This window comes from Pseudophryne corroboree, chromosome 10 (assembly GCF_028390025.1).
Source record: "Pseudophryne corroboree isolate aPseCor3 chromosome 10, aPseCor3.hap2, whole genome shotgun sequence".
Lineage (NCBI taxonomy): Eukaryota > Metazoa > Chordata > Amphibia > Anura > Myobatrachidae > Pseudophryne > Pseudophryne corroboree.
Window position 1 is genome coordinate 133,817,725 of NC_086453.1, and position 14,296 is coordinate 133,832,020.

General features: G+C 44.3%; 1 long non-coding RNA gene across 1 annotated transcript; it reads left to right on the forward strand.

The window, feature by feature from the left end:
- Nucleotides 1-10,725: 10,725 nt before the first annotated feature.
- Nucleotides 10,726-12,410, forward strand: LOC134965091 (uncharacterized). Its single transcript, XR_010188313.1, has 3 exons — nucleotides 10,726-10,807; nucleotides 10,883-11,095; nucleotides 11,710-12,410. It is a non-coding gene; the product is annotated as an uncharacterized LOC134965091 (long non-coding RNA).
- The last annotated feature ends 1,886 nt before the right edge of the window (nucleotides 12,411-14,296 follow it).

The window sequence follows — 14,296 nt, forward strand, 5'->3', positions numbered from 1 at the left end:
CTGGCTCTCCCCTGCAGTCTACACTACAGAAAGGGTAAAAAAGAGAGGGGGGGGGCACTAAATTTAGGCGCAATATACATATAGCAGCTATAAGGGGATATAATTTAGTTAATCCCTGTATTATATAGCGCTCTGGTGTGTGCTGGCATACTCTCTCTCTGTCTCCCCAAAGGGCTTTGTGGGGTCCTGTCTCCTGTCAGAGCATTCCCTGTGTGTGTGCGGTGTGTCGGTACGGCTGTGTCGACATGTTTGATGAGGAGACTTATGTGGAGGTGGAGCAAATGCCTGTAAATGTGTTGTCACCCCCTGCGGGGCAGACACCTGAGTGGATGGACTTGTGGAAGGAATTACGTGAAAGTGTCGACTCCTTACATAAAAAATTTGATGACATGCCAAATGTGGGACAGCCGGCTTCTCAGCTCGTGCCTGACGTCTCAAAGGCCATCAGGGGCTCTAAAACGCCCGCTACCTTAGATGGCAGACACAGATGTCGACACGGATACTGATACCAGTGTCGACGACGAAGAGACTAATGTTATGTCCAGTAGGGCCACTCGTTACATGATTGAGGCAATGAAAAATGTTTTACACATTTCTGATGTGACCCCAGGTACCACAAAAAAGGGTATTATGTTTGGAGAGAAAAAACTCCCAGTAGTTTTTTCCCCTTCTGAAGAATTAAATGAAGTGTGTGAAGTAGCGTGGGCTTGCCCAGATAAAAAATTGGTAATTTCTAAAAAGTTACTAATGGCGTACCCTTTCCCGCCAGAGGATAGGTCACGTTGGGAAACACCCCCTATGGTGGATAAAGCGCTTACACGCTTATCAAAAAAGGTGGCACTACCGTCTCCGGATACGGCCGCCCTGAAGGAGCCTGCTGATAGAAAGCAGGAGGCTCTCCTGAAGGCTATATATGCACACACTGGTATTATACTGAGACCAGCTATTGCTTCAGCATGGATGTGCAGTGCTGCTGCTGCATGGTCAGATTCCCTGTCAGAAAACATTGACACCCTAGACAGGGACACTATATTGCTGAACGTAGAGCATATTAAAGACGCTGTCTTATACATGAGAGATGCACAGAGGGATATTTGCTGGCTGGCATCTAAAATAAGTGCACTGTCCATTTCTGCCAGGAGAGGGTTATGGACTCGGCAGTGGACAGGTGATGCAGATTCTAAAAGGCACATGGAAGTTTTGCCTTATAAGGGTGAGGAGTTGTTCGGGGATGGTCTTTCAGACCTAGTGTCCACAGCAACGGCTGGGAAGTCAGCATTTTTACCACATGTCCCCTCACAACCAAAGAAAGTACCATATTATCAGGTACAGTCCTTTCGTCCCCAAAAGAGCAGGCGGGGTAGAGGCGCGTCCTTTCTGCCCAGAGGCAGAGGTAGGGGGAAAAAAGCTGCAGCATACAGCCAGTTCCCAGGAACAAAAGTCCTCCCCCGCTTCTTCTTCTAAGTCCGCTGCATGACGCTGGGGCTCAACAGGCGGAGCCAGGTACGGTGGGGGCCCGTCTCAAAAACTTCAGCAATCAGTGGGCTCGCTCACAAGTAAATCCCTGGATCCTTCAAGTGGTATCTCAGGGGTACAGGCTGGAATTCGAGACATTTCCCCCCCGCCGTTTCCTCAAATCTGCCTTGCCAACAACTCCCGCAGGCAGGGAGGCTGTGATAGAGGCAATTCACAAGCTGTATTCCCAGCAGGTGATAGTCAAGGTGCCCCTACTTCAACAAGGACGGGGTTACTATTCCACAATGTTTGTGGTACCGAAACCGGACGGTTCAGTGAGACCCATTTTAAATTTGAAATCCTTGAACACATATATAAAAAAATTAAAGTTCAAGATGGAATCGCTCAGGGCGGTTATTGCAAGCCTGGAAGAGGGGGATTACATGGTATCACTAGACATCAAGGATGCTTACCTGCATGTCCCCATTTACCATCCTCACCAGGAGTACCTCAGATTTGTGGTACAGGATTGTCATGACCAATTCCAGGCGCTGCCGTTCGGCCTGTCCACGGCACCGAGGGTATTTACCAAGGTAATGGCCGAAATGATGATACTCCTTCGAAAAAAGGGAGTTTTAATTATCCCATACTTGGACGATCTCCTGATAAAGGCGAGGTTCAGAGAGCAGTTGTTGGTCGGGGTAGCACTATCTCGGGAAGTGCTACAACAGCACGGCTGGATTCTAAACATTCCAAAGTCACAGCTGGTTCCTGCGACACGTCTACTGTTCCTGGGGATGATTCTGGACACAGTCCAGAAAAAAGTGTTTCTCCCAGAGGAAAAAGCCAAGGAGCTGTCATCTCTAGTCAGAGGTCTCCTGAAACCAAAACAGGTGTCGGTGCGTCACTGCACGCGAGTCCTGGGAAAGATGGTAGCTTCCTACGAAGCAATTCCATTCGGCAGGTTCCATGCCAGAACCTTTCAGTGGGACCTGTTGGACCAATGGTCCGGATCGCATCTTCAAATGCATCGGCTGATAACCCTGTCTCCACGGACCAGGGTGTCTCTGCTGTGGTGGCTGCAGAGTGCTCATCTCAGAGAGGGACGCAGATTCGGCATACAGGACTGGGTCCTGGTGACCACGGATGCCAGCCTTCGAGGCTGGGGGGCAGTCACACAGGGAAGACACTTCCAAGGACTATGGTCAAGTCAGGAGACTTCCCTACACATAAATGTTCTGGAACTAAGGGCCATTTACAATGCCCTAAGTCAGGCAAAACCCCTGCTTCAAAACCAGCCGGTACTGATCCAGTCAGAAAACATCACGGCGGTCGCCCATGTAAACCGACAGGGCGGCACGAGAAGCAGGACGGCGATGGCAGAAGCCACAAGGATTCTCCGATGGGCGGAAAATCACGTGTTAGCACTGTCAGCAGTGTTCATTCCGGGAGTGGACAACTGGGAAGCAGGCTTCCTCAGCAGGCACGACCTCCACCCGGGAGAGTGGGGACTTCATCCAGAAGTCTTCCAAATGATTGTAAACCGTTGGGAAAGGCCACAGGTGGACATGATGGCGTCCCGCCTAAACAAAAAGCTAGAAAAGTATTACGCCAGGTCAAGAGACCCGCAGGCGATAGCTGTGGACGCTCTAGTGACACCGTGGGTGTACCGGTCGGTTTATGTGTTCCCTCCTCTTCCTCTCATACCAAAGGTACTGAGGATAATAAGGAGAAGAGGAGTAAGAACCATACTCATTGTTCCGGATTGGCCAAGAAGGGCTTGGTACCCGGAACTTCAAGAAATGATCTCAGAGGACCCATGGCCTCTGCCGCTCAGACAGGACCTGCTACAGCAGGGGCCCTGTCTGTTCCAAGACTTACCGTGGCTGCGTTTGACGGCATGGCGGTTGAACACCGGATCCTGAAGGAAAAGGGCATTCCGGAGGAAGTCATTCCTACGCTGATTAAAGCTAGGAAAGAAGTAACCGCAAACCATTATCACCGAATATGGCGAAAATATGTTGCGTGGTGTGAGGCCAGGAAGGCCCCAACGGAAGAATTTCAGCTGGGTCGTTTCCTGCACTTTCTACAGGGGTGACTATGGGCCTAAAATTGTGTTCCATTAAGGTCCAGATTTCGGCTCTATAGATTTTCTTCCAGAGAGAACTGGCTTCCCTACCTGAAGTTCAAACGTTTGTTAAGGGAGTGCTGCATATCCAGCCCCCTTTTGTGCCTCCAGTGGCACCTTGGGATCTCAACGTGGTGTTGAATTTCCTAAAGTCACATTGGTTTGAGCCACTTAAGACCGTGGATTTGAAATATCTCACGTGGAAAGTGGTCATGTTGTTGGCCTTGGCTTCGGCCAGGCGTGTATCAGAATTGGCGGCTTTGTCATGTAAAAGCCCTTATCTGATTTTCCATATGTCCACGTGTTTCCATGTCCATGTTACACCAATGTTTAGTTAGCTTTATCTCATTATGATGCTTAGATTATTAGTATGAGGCAGTGAGTAGGTGAATAAGTGAATCTTAGACAGCTATATTTGTGTTAAGTGGATAACAAGCAATGTAATATCAGCTATTTATTTGGATACATGAATATTGAGTCCTGAATAGCTAGATTTCTGTTAAGTGGATAGTGGAAATTATTACAACAGAAAAAATGCAGCATTAGCTGTTAGACTCAGTTGAAAATATATAGGAAGCTACAAGCACTGCTCCAAGTTAAGATAAACCTATCTGGTATATATGTTAGATGTGTCAGTGTTATTAAGCATCTATGACACAATTACAACAAATTTTCATAAATTAATGAATAATCAGCGTGATCCAGTCACCGTATGTAGTGACTATTACAATACTATTAGAGATGATTACTGAAATATAGATAATCTATATCTGCTGATTAGATAACAATATAATTAATTAATGAATAACGCAGCAGTGACTGCTGAAATCCTCTAACATACACAGTGAGCAGAAGATATTGCTTCAAGCTTAAATAGACACATTTTATCTCTTTATGCTGAATGTGACACAACTGAGCAGATGCAATTGCAACAAATGTTTCCAAATGAACTCTATAAGTCAATGTGGCAGCTGTGAATAAAACAATGTGCTAACATTAATGTTTAATGCTGGTTGGGAAATCTAGCTTTATCAGGTGACATACATCAGGATAATAAAATCTTCATTCAATACACTGTTACCCATATACATTTAATGAAGGCTTCTTTCACCTAATAATTATAATTATATCAGATGCTTAATGGTGATGCATAATCTGGGAAGCTATATACTGACATCTGAGTAAGGTGTCATTTATTCCTAAAAAATAAGATGTTCTTGTCTTTAGAGATAACAACACTTTGATCATCTAATTGCTGTAGCTGATTGATATGTATTTTATTATCAGCGACACAACCCTTAACAAATGAAGAAGTTTTCGTGTTGAGGACATATCAATTAAAAGAAAGATACATCCCCATATATTATCATTTATGTTAATGATTATAAACAACTGAGGAAGATATTTATTCCCCCGGAGTATATCATATATTTATATTGAATTTATAGCATCACCTGTGTATTCTACACTTCACTACACATCTGATTCAATTAGACAGTGCAACAGCTGTTCTGTCACAAATAAGTTGGTACCAACAGCTTATATTGCTACAATATCTAAGATATCACTACAATTAACATCTTTATTCCCTTAATGCCTCGTCTAAGAGCCTAATAATGACTGAAACATACAAATAAATCCTAATCCTATTACGGAATAATAGATTATATATCCTTGGACATTGAAATAAGACACGTGGACACACATTTTAAATCTTTAATTCACCTTTATTTCATTTGCACTATGTATGTTTTGTTTGTGTCATAATTTTAACCTCTATGTTTCGCTTATACTCATGGTTATGTGTAAGTAATGTACACGATTTTTAAATAAATACTAATAAAAGTTAAATTTTAATTACATATAGGCAGATGTGATAACCAGATCTAATCTTCCTTTTGTGCACCGACAATACAGTCCTTTCCTTCTTTCTTTTGTGTATCTATGATAACTGTAGTTGGTAGCACCCCCATAATAGATGGTAATCACCACAAATCTAAATAGGGGTTTATGATGGAACTTATGTTTCATATGTAGATTAAGACAAATACAGTGTGTGTGTGCAGATACATTTTTTGTTTTCATTTTCCATATGGATAGGGCAGAATTGAGGACTCGTCCCCAGTTTCTCCCTAAGGTGGTATCAGCTTTTCACTTGAACCAACCTATTGTTGTGCCTGCGGCTACTAGGGACTTGGAGGACTCCAAGTTACTGGACGTAGTCAGGGCCTTGAAAATGTATGTTTCCAGGACGGCTGGAGTCGGGAAGACTGACTCGCTATTTATCCTGTATGCACCCAACAAACTGGGTGCTCCTGCTTCAAAGCAGACTATTGCTCGCTGGATTTGTAGCTCAATTCAGCTTGCGCATTCTGCGGCTGGACTGCCGCAGCCTAAATCTGTAAAAGCCCATTCCACGAGGAAGGTGGGCTCTTCTTGGGCGGCTGCCCGAGGGGTCTCGGCTTTACAACTTTGCCGAGCAGCTACTTGGTCAGGGGCAAACACGTTTGCAAAATTCTACAAATTTGATACCCTGGCTGAGGAGGACCTTGAGTTCTCTCATTTGGTGCTGCAGAGTCATCCGCACTCTCCCGCCTGTTTGGGAGCTTTGGTATAATCCCCATGGTCCTTACGGAGTCCCAGCATCCACTTAGGACGTTAGAGAAAATAAGATTTTACTCACCTGTAAATCTATTTCTCGTAGTCCGTAGTGGATGCTGGGCGCCCGTCCCAAGTGCGGACTGTCTGCAATGCTTGTATATAGTTATTGTTAACTAAAAGGTTATTGTTGAGCCATCTGTTGAGAGGCTCTGTTATGTTCATACTGTTAACTGGGTATAATATCACGAGTTATACGGTGTGATTGGTGTGGCTGGTATGGGTCTTACCCGGGATTCAAAATCCTTCCTTATTGTGTCAGCTCTTCCGGGCACAGTATCCTAACTGAGGTCTGGAGGAGGGTCATAGTGGGAGGAGCCAGTGCACACCAGTTAGTCCTAAAGCTTTCTTAGTTGTGCCCAGTCTCCTGCGGAGCCGCTATTCCCCATGGTCCTTACGGAGTCCCAGCATCCACTACGGACTACGAGAAATAGATTTACCGGTGAGTAAAATCTTATTATTTTATTTCTCCTGTGGGGAACAATGGGATTTATGTGGGGAGAATAAGGATTTATGGAGGGAACAATGTGAATAATTCATGTGGGGAGCAATAGGATTTATGTGGGGAGGAATGTGATTGATTTATGTGTGAGCAACATGATTTATGTGGGGAGCAATGTGATTGTTTTTTCTGTGTAGGCCAATGTATGTCTAGATTTTTTTTTCTACTGTGAGGGCCAATGTGTGTGTGGTTTTTTTTTCTGTGGGGAACTGGTGGTGTGCCTTGGCAATTTTCAAATATTGTTCGGTGTGCCGCGAGAAAAAAAGGTTGAAAATCACTGCTCTAGGAGGTGAGAACTGTGCAGACACCACAGGAGCGATATCCTGGTCCTTAGGATTATTTTCCAGTGCATGTGCAGGTGAGACCCGGACCACATGTCCAACTGGTCCCGTGAAAACCACTCTGACATTTTACCTGCTCACTGAAAAGGCCTCTTAGGCCGCAACCATCTTCTTCATCAACGGAACATATTGATGGGTTGTCACTGCAAATCTGATCCGACTCTGGATCCTCAGATCTCTTTCCACAGGAAAAAACATCTCTCAACAGTTCAGTATCTAATCTTATTCCCACCTCAGACATCTGCGTCGTTGGGATCAACAGTGATTCTCTGTGTTGAAGAACTGTCAGAGAGAAACAACGATTTGTAACACTTGTTTCTTGACCTTGCCATAGTCCGGAGAGCGTCCCAGTACAGAATAATAATGGCTCTTACTATTGAAGGAAAATCATCATACTGCCATCACTCCGGTGAAATGGCAATGACAACCCTGGATAGCAAACCCAGGTAAGCTGAATGCAGATGAAACCGCATTCAAACCCACTTTCTTCTTTTACGGGTTGGAGATCCCTGGCCTGAGAGATTCCATCCTGTAGTTCAACTTCTTAAGTAGAATTTTTTTTTTTTTTATGACAGGGACAGCAGGACAATGTCCTGATCCTGACGCAACTCTGGTATGGCGTCGCATACTACTTCCCCTTCCAGAGGAGAATCGGTAAGATCTATTTGAAAAATCAGTAAGGGGAATCATCTGGAAACTCTAGTATGTCCCCCTTTGGATTCTATTTTTAACTCACTGGTCCAAGTCCATTCCAGGACTGACTGAAGAGTATTAGACGAGTTCCCACCGGTGTGGACTTCAGCCAGCTAGACCCAGCGACATGCGATGGATGTGGTAGAAACAGAAGACAATATCTGCTTCTGCAAACCCGAAAAGGCTGCAGACCTCTTACCTTTTCACCTTCCACTATCTGCAAAGAAGAGGAAAAAGAACGGTATCCAACCGGTTAAAATGACTGCATCCCACAAAAGAATGTGTCATCAACCTTTGTGAGGGAACCTATCTCAAGAAGGTAGACTTACCAGTGGTATCTGCCGAGATTAACTTAACCAAGGCATCCCCAAACACCGGTTACACCTTCATAGGGAAGATACTCCAGTATCTCGGAGTCAGCCTCAGCATTCCCTTGGTGAATCCACAACGCCCTCCCAGTCAAGAGGGCCATGGAAGTGGCCCGCGAACCCAAGAGTCCCATACCTCTTGTAGTCGCACTGCAGCCTGCTGCAATGTTCTAGAGAAGACCCAACTTAAAAAATATACCCTCTCTCTCTAGGGTAATTTTATCGGATGCCAAGGTAACCGACCATTTCTGAATACAAGCACTCCCCCATGCGTATGTAATGCAAATATCATCAAAGCATATAATGAAAATATCACTTAGCTTCCTGTATACGATCCTTTGTGACAGGGCCCCGTGCAGACCAGGGGTCGACTTTCACTTTATTCTATCCACGGCGGGAAAAGAATAAACACTCACACTCCTCGTGAGGATTTTGAGACCATCTCGTCACGGCTGACCTAGAGCTTTATCAACAGAGTGACCAGCACATGAGAAGGAATAACTTTACTTCAGCATTCATTAGAAATTGTAATATGAATATACATATTTTAATACACATATACACATATCCTATATAGACATCATACATATATGTATTTTGTCCGGACAAGCAGGGTCCCTAGTGACATTAATGTGTTCTGAATGTGTATGAACATGTACTGAATGCCCAAGTTGTGGATCTAACCTGGAAACCTTATGGTCGACATAAGACATAGGGGGAAATTTACTAAGATTCGTATTTTCCAGAATCATGTCCAAGTTCAATCACGAATGACATCGACAGTGTAAAATTGCAACTTTTTGAATTGATTACGACTAATTTACTAAGCTGTCGTATTCGTGTTTTTCGTTTCTTCCGATGTCGATGTCATTCGTGCTTTTCTGCTGTAGATTGCGGCCGCGTTTGCTGTTTCGCGGCCGCGTTTATGTGTTTTTTTTACGACTGCGTCACATGTCTGTTACGGCAGTGATTTAGAAATTGCTGCCGCGTTTTTAGTCCTAAGTTTCGTTTTCATCACGCGGCCGTGATTGGTTGTATTCGTGAAGGAGGAGTGTCTGTGCATATTACTATAAAACCGCCCCAAACACACCGCACCTCGTGGGTTTAGCTAGTGGAGAGGAGAGAGGAAGGTGTATTTGGAGTTGGTGAGTTTGGTGGAGTTTTTGGTGGATTTGGAGAGGAGTTTGGTGATTGTTGAGTGCTGTACTGTGTGTGTAAGTAGTCTTGTCATATTTGTAGTATTGTTTTTTCACAGTTTGTCTACTTTTTTGTCCTTGTTTTTTTTTTTACAGTCTTTTGTCATTGTTTGTGAGTGAGTGAGTGAGTGAGCGTGTGTGTTGGCTGTGTGGTGTGTAGTAGTAGGAGTAGTGGAGGAGTGTGTTTTGTGTTTTGATTTTTCAGTGTTTTTTGTCGTTTGTCATGTCAGACTCAGAGGTCAGTGTGGTGGCGGAGGTTAGTGAGGTGGAGGCTGGTAGTGAGGTGGAGGCTGGTAGTGAGGTGGAGGCTGGTAGTGAGGTGGAGGGGGGTAGTGAGAGGGAGGAGGTTAGTGAGGAGGAGGAGGAGGAGGGGTGCCTGTTGCTGTATTTTCCAGTGATAGTGATGGTGTTGTGGCTCCGCAGCCACGCACCACTACCAAGACTGGCAGGAATATTAAGTTCAGCTATGCTGAAAACATGGCTTTGGTGCGTGAGCTGATGAAGCACCATCGCCAATTGTTTGGTCAGGATGCTGGCAAGGTGTCCTCCCGCAGGAAGTCTTTCCTGTGGGGGCAAGTAATACTTGCCGTGAATAGTGAGGGTGTGGTGAGGCGGACTGAGGACACGTGCCGCAAGAGGTTTTATGATATAAAGCGGCGTGTCAAGGCCAAGATGGCCAAAGAGGCCAAATCTGCACGAAAAACCGGAGGTGGCCCCCCTTTCCGGGCCACCTATCGGGACTGGGAGGAGCCTGTGCGGGCATTGATTCCTGCCGAAGTGGTGTCTGCTACTCATGTCCGGGATTCGGACCGACCCACGCAGGATGGTAAGTTTGATTTGTTAGATTTTTATTTAAATGTCCTCTAAATATTGTAAATGTCATTTTTAAAGGATAAAGGATGCATAAAGTGTGTTTCACATATTTCAGGCCTATGCACCCTTAAGGTGTGTTTGTGTTTAGAATTTGCTTTTTTCGCCGTGCATTGGCTGTTTGGTAAATTTAATATTGCGCTAAAACATGTGCAATGGCTGCTGTTTTTTTGTTTTTAATAAAAAAATTTTTGCGATATTGCTTGGACATCTGTGTTGTATGCTTATTTTATAAATAATTTTAGATTTATTTACTTCTGAAAAACGGTGCAATTATTCCAATATTACATTTTTCAAACATTTGCAAGTAGTCAATCTCTGCAATATCTGAGGCATAATTCTCAAATGTAACAGATTTATTGTGTGCAACATCATGTACATTTGGATATACAACACAAAATAATGAAGCTTGAAGCTCTTAATCAGAAATTATTTGTTTATCCAATACCTAATAGATGGTTACAGTACACTAAGGCTTTGCAGTTATAATTTTTACACAAAGCATGGTAATAATGTTTGGTCCACTTTTTCAACAGTCCCACAGACCAGCCGGCCAGACAGGCCTCAGACAAGTCAGGATGAGGCTGGGATTGCAGGTAAGACTTCACTGTAGTCACATATTCTGAAAACACATAGAAGTACAAAATATTAATGTTTAGATTTTCACATAGGTTCTGCTTCTGGAAGCCGACCTCCTGTAAGGCGCCCATCACAGGGCTCGGGCCACTTACCCAGGAGGCCAAGTAAGACACGGCGTCTTGGCACGGAATCTGCGGCTCCATCATCCCCACCCAGGCGACGCATTTCGGCAGTGTCACCCCAGCCACCACTGGCACTATTGGCGAGTTCGCAGAGTGATGAGCCCCGATCACCTCAGTTATCTGGTGAGTAAAAACAGAAATTAAACACATAGGCAATAATATACACAGTACAGTTAATATGTTGTTAGTTGGTTTTGAGATTACATGTTTTCCAGAACAAGCAATGTGATGTTACGTCTTCAATTGCTAAAGGTGAAAATGTTTTTTTTTAAAAGGTCTTAGTGGATGATCTCGACAACATCATTTTTAATAAATAACAGACATTTGTTTAAAATTTGGCCACACACGTGCACATTAAAATAAAATACCAATAAAATTCCCAAACAAAAACAGCATCCACAACATTATATTGTTCACACATCTCCCCTGTCCAGTATGTAGATGGCTTACTGGCTCCGCTCATCTGGACTATCCAGGTAAGTAGTCTATATCGTGGTCAGGGGAGGTGATATAACACTGTAATGCTGTGGAGGGGAGGTAGTTAGGTGTGGATTATGCAAATCTGTCTATGTGGCCGCCTGTGTTGGTATATATGTTTTTGAACAAAAAAAACATTATAAGTTTTGAAAAACAACGCCAAAAACTATACAAATGGAGTATTATGAATGTAGTAGTGTGTAGAAGTAGCCTTTAAACAAATTGACAAATAAACATTGCATGTTGGCCACCCCATACAGAGCCCAGCTTGATGGCCGACGTGGACCAGCAGGGACAAGACCAACAGGCAACCATCACACTGCAACTTACACCTGTTGACCCAAGCCAGCCAATACAGCTGCAGGATATCCCCCAAGCCTCCATCAGTCCACAACTGGCACAAGCTCCGCCCCCAACCCAAATACCAGATGACTTTTGGGCCAGTTGGACAAGCCAACAGGCACAAAGCAATGCCAGCCTGACCGCACATACACAACACCTTGCCAGTCTGCCCCATCATCTACCGCGCATTAGTCGCAACTCGGGCAGACTGATTGTACAAGTAGGGCGAATGGCAACCTCAATGGAGCAAATAAGGGCTGACAACAGCCAAATGCTTGCTCATTTAACGCGCATCATAGATGAGCAACAGCGCCATCAGCAGGCACTCGTTCAGCTCATTCAGCACAACCAGGTTGTGAATGAGTCCTTATCCCGGATTGTAGCCAGCCACACTGCAACCAACACTCAACTGATTGCAAGCATTAATAATTTGAGCAGCAATATTACATTGATGGGAGCTCACCAAGTAACCTCCAGCTCGGGGACCACGACCCCTATCCAAACGCCAGTAACCTCCCCTGTTCGGCGTTCCTCCAGAGCACGTGCCAGTGAGCCAGCACAAAGCACAGCACCCAGCACACACAAGCGGAAAAAATAACCCCAATGTGATTTGCAAAATAAAAATTTGTATTTGACAAACACACAACTTCCTGTGTCCGTCTCAAACATTGTCGAAGCTGCTCTGTATGTATGTATGTTTTTCATGGGTAATGACTGAAAATGTATTTTTAGCATAAACTAAGTACAATGTACACACCACTATAAACAACAAACAGTAAGTTACAAAACACACAATAGAAAGTAGTGCAAAGTGTTTAGTCAAGGATAATTACAGCCTACTAAAACTGACCTGAAAAATAGCGCAGGATCACTTCTTGCCGTACCTGCCTCCCTACATATGTACTCACACTGTCACCAGATGGGTCTAACTCCTCTGCTTGCTGACTGCTTTCTCCCTCATCATGTGCCAGATGTTGGTTTAAACACAGATTATGGAGAAAACAGCAGCAGAACACAATTCTAGTCACCTTTGAGGGACTATACAACAAAAGGCCTGCAGATTTATCCAGACACCGAAACCGTGACTTCAGCACACCAAAACATCTTTCTATCACATTCCGCGTAGCCTTATGTGCATGATTGTAACTGTGTTCAGCAGGAGAATCAGGTTGGGACAATGGAGTAAGGAGCCAAGAGTAGCAGCCGTAACCCCCATCACCTGAAAAACAGATATAGTCAACATTAGTACATATGTTAGATTATTCTTTCACCTAATCAAAACTCGAGTTTGTGGTTAAAAGACATACACACAAAACATTTTAAACATACCCAACAGCCAGCCATCAGGCATTTGTCCGTCCTCAAATTTATCGAAGAGCGATGACTGACTGAGGATGAAGGAGTCATGGCAGCCACCAGGGTAACCTGCAACAACACTCATAATTTTTAGGTTTGCATCACAGACCACCTGGACATTAGTTGATTGTGCCAGATGCCTATTAGTATATATATATTGGCGGCCCTTAGGTGATCTCAGCTGAACGTGTGTGCAATCTATGGCCCCCAGCACATTGGGCATGCCAGCAAGCTCATAGAAAGCTACCCTGACAGCTCTCCACTCCGACTCCTCGGTAGGGAAGCAGATTGAGGCATTAATGTGTGGCTCCAACACATCCAAAACCTGAGTGGACATTAAACAAGCTAAGGTGAGTGTCATGTTAGGTATTCTCTACAATACTGTGTTGTTTGTACTTACAGAAGCAACACTTAGACATAACCGCCTATGTATTTTTAGACTCACCTGATTCAAATATCTGGAAAAGGTGGGCTGTGAGATACCAATGACGTCGCCTGCCACAGCCTGGAAGCTCCCAGTAGCCATAAAGTGTAACACAGCCAGGAGTTTGTGTAGGCCTGAGACAGAGCGAGAGCGTGCTGTCTCAGGGTCTATGCCCAGTTTGACAAGGTCATACAGGTGGAAAATGTTGGTTCTATTTAGGCGGAACATCTGTATGACCCTATCATCGGACAATGCATTTAAGTTTAAACGCCCTCTAAAAAAACGAGGCTGGCGTAGCCTCCGCGGTACCTGGACAACCTGTTGACCATGTTCACTTACCTGGGCCTGATTCCTGGAAGCCTCATGGAGCAGTCTAAGGTATCCCACAGCAAACCAAAAATCATTGGCACACACCACAGCCGCCATTTCAGAGTGAGAGAAGTTCAAAATGTGCCTGGAACACTTTTATAGGGCCAAACATTCAGGTGTGAGTAATGGATAATTGAGTACACATGTAAACACGGTTTTCAAATGCTGGCGCGTTTTTTTTTAGGAAAAAAATACGATGTGTAATTTTTCGCGGCCGCGAATGCATTTTCACGGCAGCAATTACAATTACGAATGGATAGTAAATGACCGAGATTCATATCTAAACAGGCGTAATTTGACCGATGGTGTATTCATTCGTAATTTTTTACTTGGACTTGCAAAAAATTACGAATTCC